The sequence below is a fragment of the Episyrphus balteatus genome, chromosome 3 (genome assembly GCF_945859705.1).
Source record: "Episyrphus balteatus chromosome 3, idEpiBalt1.1, whole genome shotgun sequence".
In the NCBI taxonomy this organism is placed as follows: domain Eukaryota; kingdom Metazoa; phylum Arthropoda; class Insecta; order Diptera; family Syrphidae; genus Episyrphus; species Episyrphus balteatus.
In genome coordinates, this window is record NC_079136.1 from 96,708,357 (window position 1) to 96,728,165 (window position 19,809).

General features: G+C 32.3%; 3 long non-coding RNA genes across 3 annotated transcripts; all 3 read right to left on the reverse strand.

Moving 5' to 3' along the window:
* Positions 1-11,142: 11,142 nt before the first annotated feature.
* On the reverse strand, positions 11,143-11,946 carry LOC129914769 (uncharacterized). Its single transcript, XR_008772244.1, has 2 exons — positions 11,509-11,946; positions 11,143-11,448 (listed from the first exon to the last, which is right to left on the reverse strand). It is a non-coding gene; the product is annotated as an uncharacterized LOC129914769 (long non-coding RNA).
* On the reverse strand, positions 11,947-13,299 carry LOC129914770 (uncharacterized). The gene is made up of 3 exons (XR_008772245.1): positions 13,191-13,299; positions 12,099-13,074; positions 11,947-12,045 (listed from the first exon to the last, which is right to left on the reverse strand). It is a non-coding gene; the product is annotated as an uncharacterized LOC129914770 (long non-coding RNA).
* A 2,380-nt stretch (positions 13,300-15,679) lies between these two features.
* Positions 15,680-17,915, reverse strand: LOC129914771 (uncharacterized). The gene is made up of 5 exons (XR_008772246.1): positions 17,058-17,915; positions 16,924-17,004; positions 16,763-16,857; positions 16,162-16,394; positions 15,680-16,094 (listed from the first exon to the last, which is right to left on the reverse strand). It is a non-coding gene; the product is annotated as an uncharacterized LOC129914771 (long non-coding RNA).
* Between the last annotated feature and the right edge of the window lie 1,894 nt (positions 17,916-19,809).

A 19,809-nucleotide genomic window follows, 5' to 3' on the forward strand; every position in this document is an offset into this window, starting at 1 on the left:
GCTAGAAAGAGAAGGAAACTTTGGGGAAATCGGAAAGCATAGCCTGCACCACACCACGTCCAATAACAGATTTAGGCTAGTCGACTTTGTTGAAGGGCAAAATGTTGTCAAAGCCAGTACGCGATAGGCCTTTGCCTGCCAAGTCGACCGTTTTGAGCAACACCTAATGTGAAATATCAGGGCACTAAAAAGCTTGACATTCAAAGAGATAGAACAATACAAATGTGTGAGTTCCTTGGATTATTTCGAACCTACAAACAATCGAATAAAAATAACATTTCTAACAATATAAATTTTATTTTATCACATATATTTACAAAATTTAAAACAAGTTTTTTAATGTTTGTATTTTATGAACTTTTATTAATTTGAAAAATCAGCTGATGTAATGATAACACTGGTGAATTCACATATACAAAAGGAAGTCAAAAGATGATCAATCTTTTTCTCCTTTGTCAATTTTTTTCATTTTTCCTATCGAAAAGAAAGAATTGAAATCTGAATATTATTTCTATAACTGCAAAAGTTTGCATTTAATTTTACAAGTGCAGATTTCAATTATTATTACTTTCATCAAACTGCATAGATATTTACATTTTCGATTTTCTATCAATAATTGAAATAGACTTCAAGCATAAATGAAATTATGTAAACAAGATATCATTGACCGGTGTCTACTTTCTTTATGCACTTGCATATACCTTGTACATACAAATAAATACAAACAGATAAACAAAAAAAACCAACAATTATATTTGTTTGTCTATATATAGCATAATAGCCACCACAGTGGTCTATCTTATCGTTAATTAAGCAACACTTTGTCTGCCTGTCATTGCAGCAGTTGTTGAACGTACAAAAGAAAAGAAATAAATAAATAAAAATAAAATAGAGAAAAAAAAGTTTAAAATTTATTTCCATATAACATGCAACTTGACTTCACGTTTCACCATCATGCATCAAGCACCTCAACAAATTGAAGATGGTTTCAAAATTTCACTCTAAAATTCCATGCAAAGAAGAAGTGCAATATGCCAAAGAAAACAAAGAAGAAGCCGTAAAATAGTTGTACTGGCTATGAAGTAGGCACTTCACTGTTGGTTATGGTTAGATTTTTAGTTTTTTTTTGAAACTGCTATCCCCACATTAGTTGCCGCTATGCGACTTTATTTTAAAGTGTACCTATACTGATACCTATCACTGATTTTACTCTTAGGATCAGTTTTTCAAGTTAGTTAAATTAAAATAAGAGCTTATTCCAAGGTATTCTAAGGAATAAATCTTTCTTTTTTGTACTGATATTATTCTTTTGATATTTTAACTGATTATTAAAAAATCAGAGGTCGAATCACGTCATACGTACCAATTAAATAGAGACAGCGATAGTCAAAACGATAACTTATGATAGTAATCGTGTGCCGTGATTCGACCCCAGGGATCGAATCAAATGATTTAAATTAAATTCCATTTTATCTATTTAATTTTGTATTACTTATTTGGTACCACATAAACACGAGCATATTGCTTTTATTTCAATAAATAATGAATAACCTTTTCAAATCCTTCCACGGCAACCCTGTACCTGTCGCAATGGCTCTCTTTGTACAATACGTGACAAACAAACGAAAATGGGCGAAAGGTAGTTTTTCTACTTCAAATTTATCAATGACCTAGGTACCACCATACAACCCGAAATTCAAATGAACTTTCGTTTTGTATTTACTTATTTCAGGTCGTTATTCCAATTCTATTGTCTTCCACACGGGTTTTTTTTGTCTATATATTCATTTCCGGCAAAATGCATTCATTATTACGGAAATTCCGCACCTTCCAATCTCATTTGTTTGCCTTTGACAAAAAAATCGCTTCTTTTTTTTCATTCATATCAAAAAATGTGCCTATGTGCACATACAAACATATGTGTGTACGCAGCAAAAGGAAATCTAGACCATCAAGGACGGAACAAAAAGGAAGTTGAAAACAAAAGACAAAACAAAAAATAAATATATACATTATAAGGTACACATTTCTATGTCCTTCTAGCTTACCAACCACAAGAAATGAGTAGAATGGTAAAGAAAAGAATCGGAATGTAAAAAAAAAAAAACAAAAAGAACAAACAGAACTTGCTCAACAAAAGTTACGAGTTTATTTTTTGCGTGTATGCTGTGAGTAGATCGCAAAAATGCAGAAAACTCTTCTTTTTTTTTGCTTATTCTTCATAGACAAAGATAACGATGATGGCGTTGAAGAATGTGGCAGCGATGAATCAACTCTCAGAATTTCTGACATGTGCTAATAATAGATTTTATACTGCGGGCAGTATTGCCAAATGCAAAACTTCGAATACATGTATTCTGCTGTTAACTGAACAACTGGAAACATGAGATTCCAATTAAACTTTCAGTTTTCGGATGGAAAAGAAAAGTAATTCCAAATTCATGGTTATTTATTTATAGGTAAACGATAGTAACATAAGCATAATACATATCATTTTCCTTTAATTCATTATAAAAACTTCACATTCTCCCATAAAAATGTGGAATTATTTGACTCGTTAGATAGATTATTTTACACCATAGAGCCAGGTTTTGGATGGGCTTATGCAATTTATTTTTGGCAAAGTTATCTTTCATTTAATTATTTTCAAATAACAGATGAGTAAAGATATATCTTCTACGGATCCAAGAAGAATATCTACTTCCACTGATTTGAAATTTAAGTTAATGTCGTTTTCCAAAATTATGGGAGTGAATCACTCCTTTTTCGTGCAATTTTGGAATTTGTTCACGAAGAATTTGACAAGTGGAGTGATTTGACGTTTGCTTTGCATGTGTTTGTAATACGAAATAATGAATAAAATAATAACACAATCTTTTAAATTCACTTTTAGTGATTTTTTACAATACTTTATTGAATTTTTTTTGTAAATAAGTATAATTTCCCTAAAAAAAAAAGTTAAAACAACCACCCAACAATTTGACAGTCAGTCCATGAAGTCAAATGTAGAAGTATTGGTAATCACTCCGTCACTCCTTCAAAATTTTGGGAGTGAAGAATTCACTCCAAAAATTCACTCCTTTTTCAATTTTGGAATTTGAAATCACTCCTTTCGGAGTGATTATATAGCTAGGAGTGTCACTCCTTGAATTTTGGAAAACGACATAAATAATCCAATTATGAATGAACCTTTTTGGTTCTTTGTTGTCATGCAGAAATGAGAACTTTAACAAATTGTAATAAATGTTGCATTTTTTCACAGGTTTTTTTTTGTATTTCCTATTTTGCTTCGAAAATATGTCAGTGAACATGATTAGTGTGCCATACTTATAACACTTTTTTTTGTACATATTTTACTTCTTGATACTTATTATAAGCTTTTTTAAAGGACATCATATCCAGATATCTTTTGTCTCATTCGGCCCAGCAAAACGTTGGTAATATGAAAAACTGTAGGCATACTTTGTATAAGAAAATATGTGGCTTAAAAAATTCCCAACAACATCGTATTGTAACGATGAATAAGTCAGCTATTACATGAAGCCTCAAGAGGCGCGCCTCTTTTCAAAACTAATGAGTGCAAAAGAGAAAGAAGATAAAACAAAAAATTATCCGACCGGAGAGTCGTGGGCCAAAATTCTGAGACTCTTTTTTGACGTTTCTTTTTCCACTCTTTCTTTTTTCAGCATTCCCTTTCATTTCTTTTTGCTTCTTGGTGGAATACAACAACAACAATACTTAAATCAAAAGAGAAATGTCAAATTTGAGTCTTTGACTCAAGAGGCATCGTGTACGCGCCTCACAGAATGATTATCAAAAGAAAATTCGAAAAAAGAGTCAAGCCTCTTGAGGCTTCATGTAATAGCTGACTAACTGAACTACTTTTAAGATAAATGTCTGAACACACTACCTACTACTGCAAAGGTAGAAGAAGACAAGGTATGATCATTAGGCCGTGTGTGAATTGCGTTAAATAGTTATAAGTAGTGTAAAATTTTTGACACTATTGAGGTGAACAAACAAATTTCAGCTGTATTGCTTATTGTTTAGTATTTTTCTCTGCTTCTTTTTTGCCATGAAACTCCTTTTTACTAAAAAAAAAAATCAAAACAAAACCAACTGCAAAAAAAATTTTACCTAATTTAACCAGGTCCCAGAGCCCATAAAATTTTTAACACGTAAACATTTTGTATTCACCTCAATAGTGTCAAAAATTTAACACGGTGTTAACTATTAAACGCAATTCACACACGGCCTTAGAGTCGCCATTTTACAAAATGGAGTAATAAGTTTTTGACGTTTAATTTGGCAAAGTCAAAAGCAACAACAATTTCCAAGACAAATTTGTTTACAATAACAATTTCAATGGGCAGCTGTCAAAAACTTAAGTAGCCATTTTTAAGTTTTGACAGTTCTCGATACAGAGTTTTTTCTAATTATCATACCTTCTCTTTTTATACCATGGACCCATACAAGTGGTGGTCAACACATACTACAAAATTTCCAATTTTGACAACATTTGCTAAAGTCTACCTTTCGTCTCCTGGGACAAGTGTTTACAGTAAAAGACAATTTTCCGAAGGAGGAATAGTCTACGAAGATAAACGTAATCGTTTACTACCAACAAATGCGGAACAAATAGTTTTCATTCACCACAACTGCCTTAGTAGATTATAAGTACTAAAATTACAATTTTTTAATAAAACACACATTTTGGTATAATAATTTATGTCTTTTTTCTTCTCCATTTGGTATTCGGTATTCGGCCGAATAGTTAAACTATTCGGCCGAATACCGAATACCAGAAAGATAGGCCGAATACCGAATAGTGGCCGAATGTTCGCGGCATCTCTACCTTAAATAATGTGCCATATGGCCATATTGCATCAACATAATAATGTAGATTCATCAGCTTGATTAACCATTAAAGAATTTTTGTGAAGTGTGTGATAATGGGTTAAATTCAAGAAAAATCATTATTTATTTGTTGAACAACAGTGACTTTACAACTAAAGTCACTAGGCCTTGTTTCTTAATAGGGTCGCCACATTTTTATAAAATGTGCCAATGAGCAAGAACTAACCAAAGTCACAAGCCTTTTCACGTAATGCAAATAAAATATATATTGACACACGGTAAGGTAAAATAAAGTCAAATTTCATTCCCATATCGTTTTTGATGAATTTGTGCTTATTAGAATTTTTGAATAGCATAAGAACATAGGGCAAAATCTTTTTCTTATAGGACTGTCTTTGAAAGAAAAATTACTTTTAACTTACTACAATGAATAGATAGCAATTTGACAAAGACATAAAATCTGATCTGAGGGGATAAATGTTGCTTAAGATCGAAAATCGCATATTATGATCTACTTGCGTAAGAGTTTTTGAATTTTTTTTTAAGCAGAATTTTTTTTTTTTCATTAATTTTTTTAAATTCTGCGAATCTTTTTTTTGGACTTGGAAGTTTTATAGTTAATACAAACTTCAATTCGATTCTTCAAAATACCTTATTATAAATAGGTTCTACGGCAAAACCTTTAGTTTATAGGTAGCTAAAATTCCAGATGACTCGGACCAACCTTGAATCTCATTAATCATGTTTTTTTGTTCTGAGAAGATACGGAGATTACTATTATGCATTTAAAAATAAGAAGAAGACAAATTTTTCAACTGATCCCCTTGTTTGGCTTTCATACAGGTTTTTCCATAAATATGAATGTATGTGCCTATTAACAACAGAGCCATAAATAAACAATTATACATACACAAGTGTTCATTTCATCCCTAACAATTGCTACATGACATCGTTGAGTTACTTGCAGCGAGTGGTGATTCCTCGGCTTCCAAGTACAATTTGTATTTTGAATGCAAATTTTATATTCCAGTTTTTGTTACTTCGACATGTGTCGTTATAACCAAAAAAATGATACTTTAATCCCTTTTTAATGATGTACATTCTAAAACGTACATTGTTCACCCTTAGATTTGAAAACAGTCCGATAAACAATTACAGATCATTTAGGGTAATTGTATTTTTAAGATTGAAGAAAATGTAATAGAGCTAGGCAGTTGCGTACAAACGAAGTTCCGGCTTGCTCAATATGCGGATGAATATCAACTAGATGATAACGGTCCGATAACCAATTAAAGATCATTTAGCAGATAGGTTAATCGTTTTATAAAAAAATCTGTAGTGTTTCTTTTAAGATGAAATGAAATTTAGAAGACCTAGACAGACAGAAGCGTACAACAATCGCAAAAAAGAGGCAGGCTCAAAAACGCATGAGGAAAACAAATGCAACGACAAGTGCATTCAGTTGGTCTTAGACATGGAGTTATTCAAAACCGTGACGCCTACCAACGTTTTCCATATAAATACATACAAATATGTACATAATGTCTCATTAAATTGTTTATAAAAAAAAAGTAATGTTCATTTGAATAGACCATCACAAACAGGATTATTTCAAACAAGCCGAAAACCGGTTTTATAATTTATTTTCAACATTATAAAGAATATGATAGGAACAAATTTAAAATTTATGAACCTTTTTTTGCGTATGTTAGAATTTAAAATTTTAAAAACATTTTATTTTTATTTAGAAAGTGTCTGTAGGTTTGTGTAGTAGAAACGATTTATGTATAATCATTTCGTCACATTAAATATATTGATCAAGTCTTTGATCTTTGATTCTGATAGTTCATCAAGATCTTGGTAGGCTATAACAAGAAATCGTTTTATCGTTGCAAAATTTAAAGAGACAATTGAAGGAAAACGGCACATGTCCACCTTTTTGTTAAAAATAAACTAATAATGACGTCTTTTAGTATTTACTTAGTACTATTTGATGGCATCCTTACTTTTAGAAAACAAATTGAAGCCTCGCTAAAAAAAATAAATGAATGATGTGCCTTTAGTACTAAGTTGTATGGAGAACATAATACAGACTGTGAAACTACTCGACCTTCAATTTTTTTTTTTAAGAAGATGGACAAAACATTTTCTTCTTTCTTCAGGCGAGTCAGGAAGGGCCTGTGCAATTCATCAGCTCGTTCATTACTTTCAAAACAACTGTATTTTTAAACCTAGATAAGTGTAATATCGTCGCTGTAGTTCTAATATCTGGTAACGTCGAAAAAGCCTATTTTGGACTAATGATGCAATTATATTGATGGAAAAAATCCGAATGTAATAGAAAAGACCCTGTTTGTCTAAAATCGATATTTTCATAGCTTCGCTTAATCAAAACCAGATCATTTGCATTGATTCTCATACATTTCATACTTAGTTTTTTGCCTTTCCTGAAAAATCGACTTTTCGGGGTTACGAGGTATTAGAACTACATCGACGATATATGTTGGTTGGTAATTGTAGTCGAATTCATTGCCTTAATAGTAAGTACCCTTGCTGCCACTTATATTAGCTGTACAGTAAAACCCGCTCAGGAATAATGGCAAAATGCCACAGACTTTCTTTCACTTAAGCGGGGTTTCCACTTACCCCGTTCAAGTGAAATAGAATATTTGGGAAAAAGTGTTTAGTAATGTCAGGTTAAAGAATTTAAAATTTTTCTACTATTGTTAATATCTCGGCTTGAAAAACACTAGTGAAATTGCAAACCCGATAAGATCCAGATGTTACATCACTCCATAAATAAAGAGTAAATTTAGAGTATACTCCTCAACGGATGGCAAAACGACATTAAAATGTAACCATCTTTTAAAACTATGTAAATAAATCTTGACCTTAAGAAATTAATATAACCAATAATTCCCCGAAATTGAATGACCTTGAAGAGTTACTCTATACCAGAACTCTACACATCAATTACTAAAAACAACCTATTCTATTCTTTTCTCGACCTAAATTACTTATTATTACACATCTTATTTTTCTTTTTTATGTACTCATGTTATATATACACAAATACATATTATTCCATATTAAATAAAAAGGATCCACCATTAAAATCCAACGATATACCTACTTATTAATTCTACAAAGAGAGACAACAACGACTTTACTACTACGCACATTCCAAGCTTTTATAATAAATTTTGTTATTTTTATGCAGTAGCAACAACAACAACAACAACATATCCTAGTCATTCTTCAATCTATATACCCTCTAAACATTCCGCCCAAGGACATGCCCTAAGAATAATAATAAATCGCAGCTAAAAAAAAAAAGATTGGAGAGAAAGAATAAGAAGAGGAAGAAAAAAAAAAACAAAAAAACGGCACTCCCCTTTCTGCAGAAACTGTGAAAAAGGACCTTGATACCAGTTTTCTTATTCTTATTATTTTTGTTTTTTTAGTTGAATTTCTTTCAAGAATCCTGACAAAACGCAAACCATCTTTCGACTCCTTAAGGTTCTTCAAAAACAAAATAATACAAAAAAAAGTGTGAGGTACTCTCAAACCCACGAAAATAATAACGACAAAAAGAAGCGCCGATGAAAACGAATATTGTAGAGAACTTGTCTCACTTCTTTTTCATCGTCTTCTTCTTCTTGACGTTGTGGCATCTTCTTCTTCTTGGTTGTTGGTTTCTTGGCCTGGCTGCCACAAAAAGGCGACGGAAGAAATTCCCTAATAAAAAAGAAAATGCGTAAAATGAAGACGAGCACCTCGCTGACTGCCCCGCCGCCGCACAGCTCCGCGCCGTGTCGCCTTCAAACCCATCGTCACCCAAAGATCACCACCGCCACAACCACCGCCGCCACATTTAGCAGCTACTATTGAGCCAGCGGCAGCGGTGGCGACGACAGCGACGACTGTGGCTGCCAAACAGCCAGCCACAGTCCACAGCCATGACCCAAAAAATATCAAAAAATTAAAAAAAGAAAATGCAAAGCTGCGAGACATCCGCTGATAAATTTCACATTTCCCAAGACTCCGTCCGTCGCGGTCTACACAAAAAATTAAAATTTTAAAAATAAATCTGAATCCAAAATTTGAAATGAATGTTGCAGAAAAATGAGAGCTTCCCTTCATGCGCCACCGAGTTTTTTTTTTCTGTTGTAGTTAATAATTTTTTCGCATTTTCTTTGGGGTTTCTGGTTTTTTTTTTTTTGTTCAGAGTTTTCTCCCGTTTCGAATGGTTGGCGATGGTTTGAAGGAAAAAAGGTGCGCCCCATGAATTCTGTATTAATTAATGAACACTTTTCTGTTCAGCTGTATGCTGGAAGAGAAGAGTGGTGGTCTTGCAAAAAGAACACTACTTACCTTTGGATGGTTTTTATGCAATAATATCCAAATGCGTTGTGGTTGTTTGTTTCACAATCCTGTCGTTCTTTTTTTGATAAACACAAAAAAAAACTTTTTAAAAAAGAGAAAATTAATAATATTCACTTTATTTTTCAAAATATATTAGGCATATATACATTTTACATAAAAGCGCACTGAAGGGGCAGGTTAATATCGTTGGGTTTTTTTTTCTTGACTTTTTCGACGGAATTACTCGCAGCACATAAAAAACACTCACTTCTTCTTTCTACCTTTTTTTTCTTTCGTCTTAATTTTATAACAGATAAAGGAACAAATAAACACTTTTAATTACATCACATTATTATGAAAAACAATTTTTCAATTATATTTTATAGATTTTCAATAATTTTATTTAGGTTTTTTCACTCTCAAACAAGAATTTTTTATAAAATTTTTCATTCGATTTGAGGAAGAAGAAAACACCTTACACTTTACACACTACTTGCCGCCATTTTGACAAAGTAAAGTAGATTTTTTTATTTTTTTATTTTCTATACATATACATGTTGTGTCAGTTTTTTTTGAACAAGTGTGGGTAAATTTGTATGGGTGTAGTTGAAAGTGAAGGAATTTATGGGATATTTTGAGGTTTGTTTGCTGTTAATTTTGTAGTATTTTGATAATATTGGGATATTCAAGGGAAAGGTATGTTTGTATTAAATTTTTTTCGACACCGTGCAGGCTTACGTGTTTTAAAACAGCTGAAGGCTTAGAGGATATAATATATGGAGTGCTTGTGCTGTTAGTTCCGTGAAGCTTTTATAAAGGCTCTAGTTTCTTTAAGTTTTTCGATGAGTGCATGCCTCCATTTTATTTTCATTTGATGCAACAAGCGTGTTTATTTACAGCTGCGGAACCGGACTCGCACTGAAAAACGAAGGCAGCGACCCCTATCCATGCATATGGCGTTACAATGTATTAGGTATAGGAACAAGCACTCCATATATTATATCCTCTAAGGCTGAAGGAAACGAAAATTTTTATCGTACGCAGATCGAGATAAATTTTAGCCGAGATAAAATTCCCCTACAACTTATCGATAATTTGTATGGGATCCATTTTAGCTTTTGTTTTTTGGTAGAATTTTTTCTTTTCGCTCAGCTGCGTACTAGGCTTAACCATCGAGTATTATGTCAAAGTCAAAATAATAAAAATACATATAAAAAAGTTCAAGAAAAAACATCAGAAAATAAATTTTGCGTACTCGATTTAACATTTCAGCTTCGGTAAAGATATTACAGAAGCTTTTATAAAGATATTACAGAAGCTACATTTCAGCTTTTTTAACTTAAGTAAGGTTGTTGGGCATGGAATAAGGAGAACTTAATACAAGTCTAACCCTTCATAAGAATGTACTTATAAGGTCTTTAAAAACTTTAAACGAAGCTTTAACGAAGCTCTACCGAAGCTCTACCGAAGCTTTGAGATTTGACAGATAGTTTCGGAAGAGCTTGTATAGCTCACTTGTATACACCAGTTTAAAAAATACATCAGGCTCCCAACTAACAATTTCGATGTTATAACGATGGTGAGAAGCTTTTTGTCATCACTAATTTCACACCTAAAAGACTCATATAACCCTGTTTATCATCAAAAAGGCCCCCTTTTTTTACTCCTATTAAACCTATAAGAAGTACGATGAAATACTCCTGTAAAGTTTTTCATCAGTAGCCGAATGTTGTATTCGATCCTATAAATGTGCGAAGAAGTACACTGTAAGACTACTGTAAGGTTTCTCATCAGTAGCCGAAAGTGGTATTCGATCCTATAAGCCTACCACAGAATTCTTATTGGAAGCATAATAGGGCTATTCAATACTCACCAGGAGGGAGGAAAAAAATAAAACCAAATAAAATAAATAACGAGAAATTATTTATACAATTTTTTATTTCAATTTTTATAAACAAATACATTTCAAATTTACCCGAAAAGTACATCCTTGACCTGGTTCCTTGTCCAAAATAATTTTCGAACAGAATCACACACAACGAGCTGCCACCTGCGAATTACCTTCTTATTCAAGCGCAGCAACCAGCCAATGTATGCCAGTGTTTATACGCACCGAACTATCCAACTGAGTGTTGTACGAAGCTTCCAAGAAAAAAAAGTCCAACAACAAACGAATGTTTGATGAGTGTAGTCGGCCATGCTCTCCAAAATTCCAAAAGCTGAACACTGAAATTAAAAAATAAAATGTTAAAAGGCAATAAAACTAAGGAGAACCATTCAACTTACTTTGGCAAGATTATGAGGATTGCTGCCAACAAGAAAATTAAACTTCCGACGCAAAGCGAGCTTCTTCAAATCTTCTTTCAGTCTGTCGGGCAGCCAACCATGTTTCATGAGCTCGGTTTTCTAAAGAACCGATTTGCGCTTTATGGGCATCAAGTTTCGCTTCAATTTTTGCCCTTTATGACTCGTTTTGTGATATTTTTTTACTTCAATGTCTGGATTTTTTCCTGCATATTTGTTAGCCTATCAACATTACTGGTTGTTTCTCCTTGTTGGTGCAGCCACATCGTTTCCTTCGATCTAAGTTTGTTTTTTGACGTTGAATATATAAAAGTTCTGTTTTTATACATAAGCAACATCTAATATTTGCGATACTTTAATATTAGAATCTCTCTTTAGTTTTTTAAAAAAATTCCAATGCCTTGAACAAATTTATCAGTTAATTCATAAAAGTTCTGTTTTTATACATAAGCAACATCTAATATTTGCGATACTTTAATATTAGAATCTCTCTTTAGTTTTTTAAAAAAATTCCAATGCCTTGAACAAATTTATCAGTTAATTCAATTACAAAAAAATAAAACATTTTAAACCTCAAACTTAGCCAAACTGGTTTGCATTTTCTATGCTCTTCATCACACTTAGTTCGAAGGCCCATAATATCAGCCTGCAGACGTTTTATTTCAGCATTTTACCTTCCAGGGATTTCGCTATGTCCAAAACCGAACTCATAGTCTAAGAGCCCACCCACAGCAAATTTTGGTAGTGGAGGTATAACAAAAATGTGATTATGCAGTTTTATAGCCTTATGCGTTCTTATAACGAATTCAAAAGTATGGCAGCTTAAAATCAAGGCTTTGTATTGTTTTCAGGGGGTTGAAAAATGTGAGTTTTCCAATTCATATAAGTAGGCTAAATTCACACTATTTTATATTCTTTAATAGAGCAACTGAGGCTCTGTCATTTTCCCTAAGCCTGAAGACATCAATCTTGACGATGCGATTAATAGAACTCAAGATATAAGGCTTTGTTTTGGAGAATTTTCTGTTTAATTTTTTGTTTGTTATTTTGAACTCAAAACTCTCCACGAAGAGAGTTGATATGGTTAGTTAAAAAAAAACTTTTATCTTGATTTCATCGTATCACCGAGATTGAGGTATTGAGGCTTAGGGAAAATGACAGAGAGCATCATTCCTTATATTCAGAATGTGAATTTTTGCTTCCTTAGCCTTCTCACATCAATTGGAAAACTCGCGTTGTTTAACCCCCGAAAACCATATAAAGCCGTAATATAAAGGTGCCAGACTTTCGAATAGAAGGCATAAGGCTATAAAACTGCATACTCACATTTTGGTTATACCTCTCCACTCCCAAAATTTGCTGGGGACTCTCGGTCTATCAGCCTTCATTTCATCTAATTTCGATTTGAGAAAAATTTTTTTTTTGGTCATCGTTGTTTTGTGGAAGTGATGCAGTTTCTCCAATGAATTTTGCATTTTGTTCAGCTAGCATAACCTGAATTTCACGACTTTTATCAGCTTCAAAGAGCATTTATCTCTAAGATTGTGTCTAAAAACAAAATAAGAAATGAATTAAAATAAGAACTGAATTCTAAACAAAGATGGTTCTTTCAGAGTTATACGATTGGGGATCTTATTTCTCAGAAAGACAACCAATTTACTTACACTGTTCATTTAGTTGCTTTTGGAGTTCATCTACACTGCTTATAATAGAATCATCTCCACTTTGATTGTTAAGAAGTTCGGATATAATTTTATTCAATTATAAACCTGCGTCAGCTGCATTTTACAATTCCATTAAAAAAAAATAAAAACAAAAATTATAACCCATCAGAATTCCGACTTAATTTTAAAACATTCTTACCCTTTCAAACAATTTGATCCTCTAGGTTCAAGCTTAGCTTTGTGCGAGATCAGTAATGTCGAATTCCTTTCAATTTTTTGAATCGCCTCAAAAAAATCGAATTTTTGGTGTTAAAAAGGAACATGAAAACAGACCGAATTCTTTTTGCGATTGTATGTGTGTCATTTGACAACAATTTTTACACGAACGTCAAGCTGAAACCAAAACAATTTCTGCAAAATAAAACCAGAGATTCCTTTGATCAATAATTTTGTTTATTTTCTTCGGTAATATAGATTTATTTTAATCAGAATCAAAGGGAAATTGCAGTTATTATTAAGATCTGAGTGAAGATGAAGTAGAAGGTTATTATTTTGGCCGTATGCTGTGGTTTTACAGAGAAAAAATTTTCTGACGACAATTACGAGAAGAAAAGTCACAGTAATTTGACTTTTTCACAAGAACTATGCCAGGAAAAAATATATTTTGATCGCACATTGTTTTTTTTTTATTTATTTCATATTTTTCCGCAATAAAAATACGATATTCAATTAAAATTTACTCTTTATTTGAAGTTGGTGTTCTCAAATAAACAAACAACACGAAGAAAACTTTCAGCTTTACGTTTGAGAAATGTCAAATGTTCCAAGTGTGTGTGCAAATCCGTGTAAATCTCTCAAAAAAGAGGGATTAAAAAAAATTCGAATTCTGCTTCGTTTTAAGGCGAATTTTTTTTCTATGGAACATGATTTTCAGAAAAAATTCGCTTCGAGATCGCCGAAAATTCGATTTTTCAATTGAAAGGAATTCGGCATAAGCTTCGCTCGACAATATTTATTTTAGCAATAGAATAAATTGGATCTCCTTGCGACATTGTGAAAGACAGTAGTAGCCAAATATATAAGTTGCTGATATTAACATATTACAGAGTACATCAAATAGTTCGACAATTCTTGGGGATACATTTTCAAAGAAATTCGTTTCTACTTGATGTATAAAGCTTTGAAGTGGCTCACTTGATCCACAATTAATTTCTTTTTCGCAAAACTCTTCTTGGTTTTGCTTCAAAAGGTTTTCTTGTTGCGGCACGATGTTGTTGCATTATTGCATATTCCATGATAATATGCCCCATGGAGGTTGATACCCACCGTGACCGTAGCCTCAGGGCGGTCAAAACCAAATGGCGGTGGTTTGAAGTTTGGCGGATGCATTCCCTGGTAGTTTGGAGAAGGCTGCTGATGCTGTGGATGTGGTTGGGAATGTTGTGGATAGGGTTGCCAACCGTACTCTAAAAAAGAGTATTGTACTCTATTTCACGTATGTGTACTCTATAATCTATAACTCTGATAGAGTACGTCAAAATACTCTTTTTTTTTACTTAAGGCTGAGTGTACCACCACATAAACATAAGCATTTTAACGTTTACAAATTGGTGGATAACTTTCATATTTCTAAAGATAGAATTGAATGAAAAAAAGAACGAGACTTAAAATATTCGACCTTATAATTTCTAAATTTGAACAATTGTAATTTAGAGAGTACAAAACACTATAATTTTTGTCGTTGTTTTAGTACGACCTATTTGTTTAATTCAAATTTTGTTCTCTATTTTACTTTGTTGTGTTTAAGACCTGAAAATATTAGATTTTTTCTTGTAAAATATCAAGGTATTTAAAATTAAGTTAACCTTCTTATATATTTTTATTTCGATGAATTATATTGATAACTGCAAAAATTGTAAGCCATACTCTATCTGTTCTTGCCACTTCAGCATTCACTGAGAGAGTATTTTCGGTCTTGAATATGAAGTGGCGAGAGGAGAGGAATAGGGCTTCGTTGAAATTGATCAAAAATGAGCTCTTAATGTATATGAATTTTGAATTTGAACGTTTAGTCATACACATATTGTAAAAACAACAAAAAATTGTTATGTACTGTAAGAAGCAAAAACAAAAAAATACATTTTCAAGACTTGAAATAAATGGTACTCTTCTTTTTTCAAATGTACTCTTTTTTTTCGTCTCTGACACCAAATATACTCTATTCCTTGTTAAAAAAGTTGGCAACCCTAGTTGTGGAGGAATCATCTGAGAAGGTGACTGATGGTGCGGTTGCTGAGGTGGATGTTTCTGCTGTGGCGGAAGTTTTTGCTGATGTTGTGGAGGCAGTTGTTGCTGCTTTTGTTGCTATGTAGTAAATGACTGAAAAACATTTTAGAAGATTGAAATAAGTTAGGAAAACTCGTACGTATAAAAATATGAATTAATAATTTTTGTGCTCAAAACAGTACTTACTTTATAATAATCTTAATCATCAATTAAACCCAGAGTTCACTTTGGTGCGATAGAATAGTATACAAGAATACAAGATTTTGTGCAACATTATTTAAACTATCCTGTAACCTCAGCGTGGACAATATTTCTTCTACATCCGTTGAGTGGATAGTATGTACTAATTATATCAGTTAAAGCATTAGGTACCACCCAACGACACTTGTAATATTTTTGTTAGTATCGAATCACGATGACATATTTAGCTTCACCAAGGTGCTTTATTACTCGACTGAGAAAAAGTAGACTTTTATTAATATAGCCACCTTCTTTCAAACAAGGACCTGTGGATCCTGTTTGATCTGCTCTCTCACAGCCATCTACATCAACAAGATTCAAAATACTTATTTGTACAGAATCTTTATCAGTTTGATCAATTTTTCGGGATTCTATAATCTGTAAAAAAAAAAACCAATTGAATAAGATTAGTATTAAGAAAATCAAAATAATGAAAAAAACTTACAATTCGAAAAATAGCATGCGATCGACTGGAGCGTTCATTCATATGCGTTTCAAGCAACTATTCTTCTGTGTGTGCTACCTTCACGTAAGTACACGAGCAAATCTTGCTCACATCATGCTATGATATTTGTAATTGACTGCAACTTCAGAATTTGAGGTTTCATGAATTTGAAGATCTGTATTGGATTTATTTAGAAGAATTTTTTCATTGTAGATTTCTATGTAGCTATAACTCTGAAATATAAAACAAAATTTAATGGTTGCATTAATGTCTTTGAAAAGGGCTTTTAGAAAAAAGGAAAACAAGTAGTTAGGTGTTCATGTTTCAATATCAAGAGTCTACAATATTTTGGAACGAATGCTGCGAAAAGAACTTATTGATGGATGAATTTAGGAAACTTGAACAACACCTTCATTATATACTTTCTCCAAATAGATATCATTTAGGGCCAATTTGTTCACAGTCGATTATCTTTTAATCAAGGATTATTCCATAGAAAAATTCTTGATTAAAAGATAATCGAGTGTTAACAAACCGTCCCTTTAACTTGAAAAATGTGATATGCGATATTTATCATAAAAGATGGCAACATGACCATTACGTCAATAAGAATTGCCTTTTTCTTGAAGATTTTTTTAGCAGCTAGGACCATGACACCTGGGTTTTGTTCATCGAACATCATTGGATAAGTTTTCTCTAAAAGGAACAATATGATTTATTTAATATTAAATATTCCATAGGCAAAGATGGTTGCGTTAAAACCTTTTACACCAACAGGCACAATCTGTTTAGCAATTGTATCGAAGATAACTTGTTTGCTTACATTTTGATCGAGTATGTGATCTGAAAAACAAGAGGGTGAATGTGTATAATACTTTATTAGAAATTGTTCTTACCAAAGTAAAAAGGCTCTGGACCACCTCCATCGACATTGAATTTCCCATTTGCTGGCTTGGTTGGGGGTCAATTGGACGAATTTTAATAGCAACTTAATGTTGCTTGCAATCATGGTATAATAATGGATAAATATAATTATACCATAGCTTGCAGTTATGTTTTATTTAATTTGTTATGAAATGAAGTCATATACAATATATAAATGAAGTTTCTCAAATTCATATTTAATGGGTGCCTTCAATCACCTATCGGAGGTGCGTTCTTTTTCGAACAATAGAAACAAACAAACAAAATATTGTCGAAATGTCATTGTTCAGAATTTTTTAGGTTTTTTAAAAAACATTTAGGAACGATTTATTGTTAGATATTGTTAAATTGTCAAACCACCAACAATTTTTTTTTGAGAATACTTTTATTCAATATTAGTTTGTCAAAAAGCGGAGACCTTTCTGTCAGTTCGGCCTTTAATTAATATATTTGAATCACAGTAAACAGGAAATTTGTTTTTGTTTTAATTTATAAAATGTCATTTTAAATTGAAATTATTTGAAAAAATAACAAATTTTCTTTGTTCTTCTTGTCAGAAAATGGTCAAATTTTGGTTGTTTGCGTGGTTAATTCCGTTTTTGTGCGTTTTTCGTTGGTAGTTTAAAAATGAAGAAATTGAGAAGGTCTCAAATTTTGTCAAATTTAACTATCTAATTTTGATAACGCACCCACTAACAACTCAGAACTTAAGTTCAGGTGGACTGCGTTGAACGCGATGACTTGCTGCTAAGTGTATTGTGTTTTGTACCTAGTAATTGTTTTTCAAAGAGAAGTGAAAATATAAAATTAAATAAAATATATTTTCCATCATCTAAACAAAAATAAATATACTATTTAACAAAACTGCAATGTGTCTTATTTGAAGGTTGTTCTTTAGTTTTCTTCTGTGTTTTTGTTTTTAAGTTAAATTTTTAGTTCCAATGTTGTTTTGTTAATAGTTCAAAACATGACTAATAAGTCGACTAATAAATGAGTCCAAATAATAAAAATGAAAAAAGAAATTGGTTTCTTGCATTGTCTCGTCTTGAAAATAATAGGACAAAGTTGCAATAGGTCATACAAAAAATTAGAAATTCTTAGCCGCACCCTAGGGAACATTTACAAACATTGAGGCTTCTGATTTCAAGTCGTCTCTTTGATTAAAGAAGAGGACATAAATAAAGGAAAGTATGCTGCAACTTGAAGATCGATTGCAAATCGGTGCTCCAAACCGTTAGGTTAGATCAAACACTCAAGTGAAAGATGATCTCTAATAAATCGAGGTGAGAAATTGGTAATATTGGACTTGGAAGCAAGCTGATTAGAAGATGCTATTGCATGCAACCCCACGCAATTGTTTTTTTTTTAACAGAGTTTCTGCTGTTGTTAATGAATTAAAAAAAATAAGTTATTCAGTACTGAGCATTGCAAGTAAATTATCTTTAGATGTAGCCTTTCAAAGAAGGAAAAAAAAGGTGCGAGGTTTACCTGGGCCACTAGTTTTAAAAAGATACATTTTTTTTTACTTTCAATACATTTTACTTACTCTAAAGTCTAAACTAGTTCTCAACAAAGATTAATATTGTGCAAGTGCTTCATTATGACTTCTTTTTCAATCTAGCATGTGCAATAACATGGCCTCCTGCAAAGAAAAAAAAAAACATTCTTGTTAGTTCAAAGTATAGGTATAAACGAAATCTAATTCCTTGACTAACCTTTGCTGTTCCAGCAATAATTGTCGATTTCTTTCAATTTCTTTAGCACTGTCAAATATCTTATTTCTGGCTACTTTGTTTGAAATTGGTGCATCCGAGGTAACCTTTGAAAGTCTATCAATGTCATCGTGTGATGGTATTCTTCGTCCAGCAAATGAACCTCAAAATCATCACTACCAAGTGATAGATTAAAATTAACTCCCCTACCAGTGTGTGCCTGTTCATCATTCATATTGTATTTGAGTTTCAATAATGAATCATCTTCTGCTTCTTTGTTCAATTGTCTAACAACTTGATCTTTAATTGATTCAATTGGCGACGAACCTTAAAGAGAGTTTCTAGGAGTTTGTATTGGCAGCAGTGGATCAATAATTAAATCACCATTAAAATCCTTCAAAGGTCGGTCCAAATGCTTTCATGAGCCTGCAACATGATATTCATGGCGCTTTTGTGTGCATTGAAATAGAAATTATTTAAATGGGTTGCACAAAATTTATGAAGAAAGCGATAACTTCGAGGAAATAAAAAAATTTTGTCTACCTATGAATGTTCCGCTATAAACTCAAACAATAACTGTTTATTAAAAACCTATATATTGGCGTCCTAAAAAGAAAATTCTAGAAGCTGAGTATCAATCCTTCTATAAACCTTTCCAGATGCTACATTTTGTACACCTGTAAAGCTTTATAAGAATAAAATAGTTATCATGATAAGAAGCTTTTAATGACCTCTGTCGTGGATTCCTATAGGATTAAATGCTTCTCGACATCGTTATAGTGTGCTTATAGATAATTTTCTCATCACACCTATAATCCCACTATAAGATACTCCTAAAAAGTTTTTTAGAAGTATAAATATCAGCGTTTACTGATAATTTTTTTACCGTGGGTAGTATACCAGCCTTATAGGTGCGAATAGCCCTTTAGACTTGAAACCCGTAAGCAAAAATGTTAGTTGGGCTGTAAAATTGTTAAATGTCAAAAATAAGTCCAAATCTAAAATAGTTATC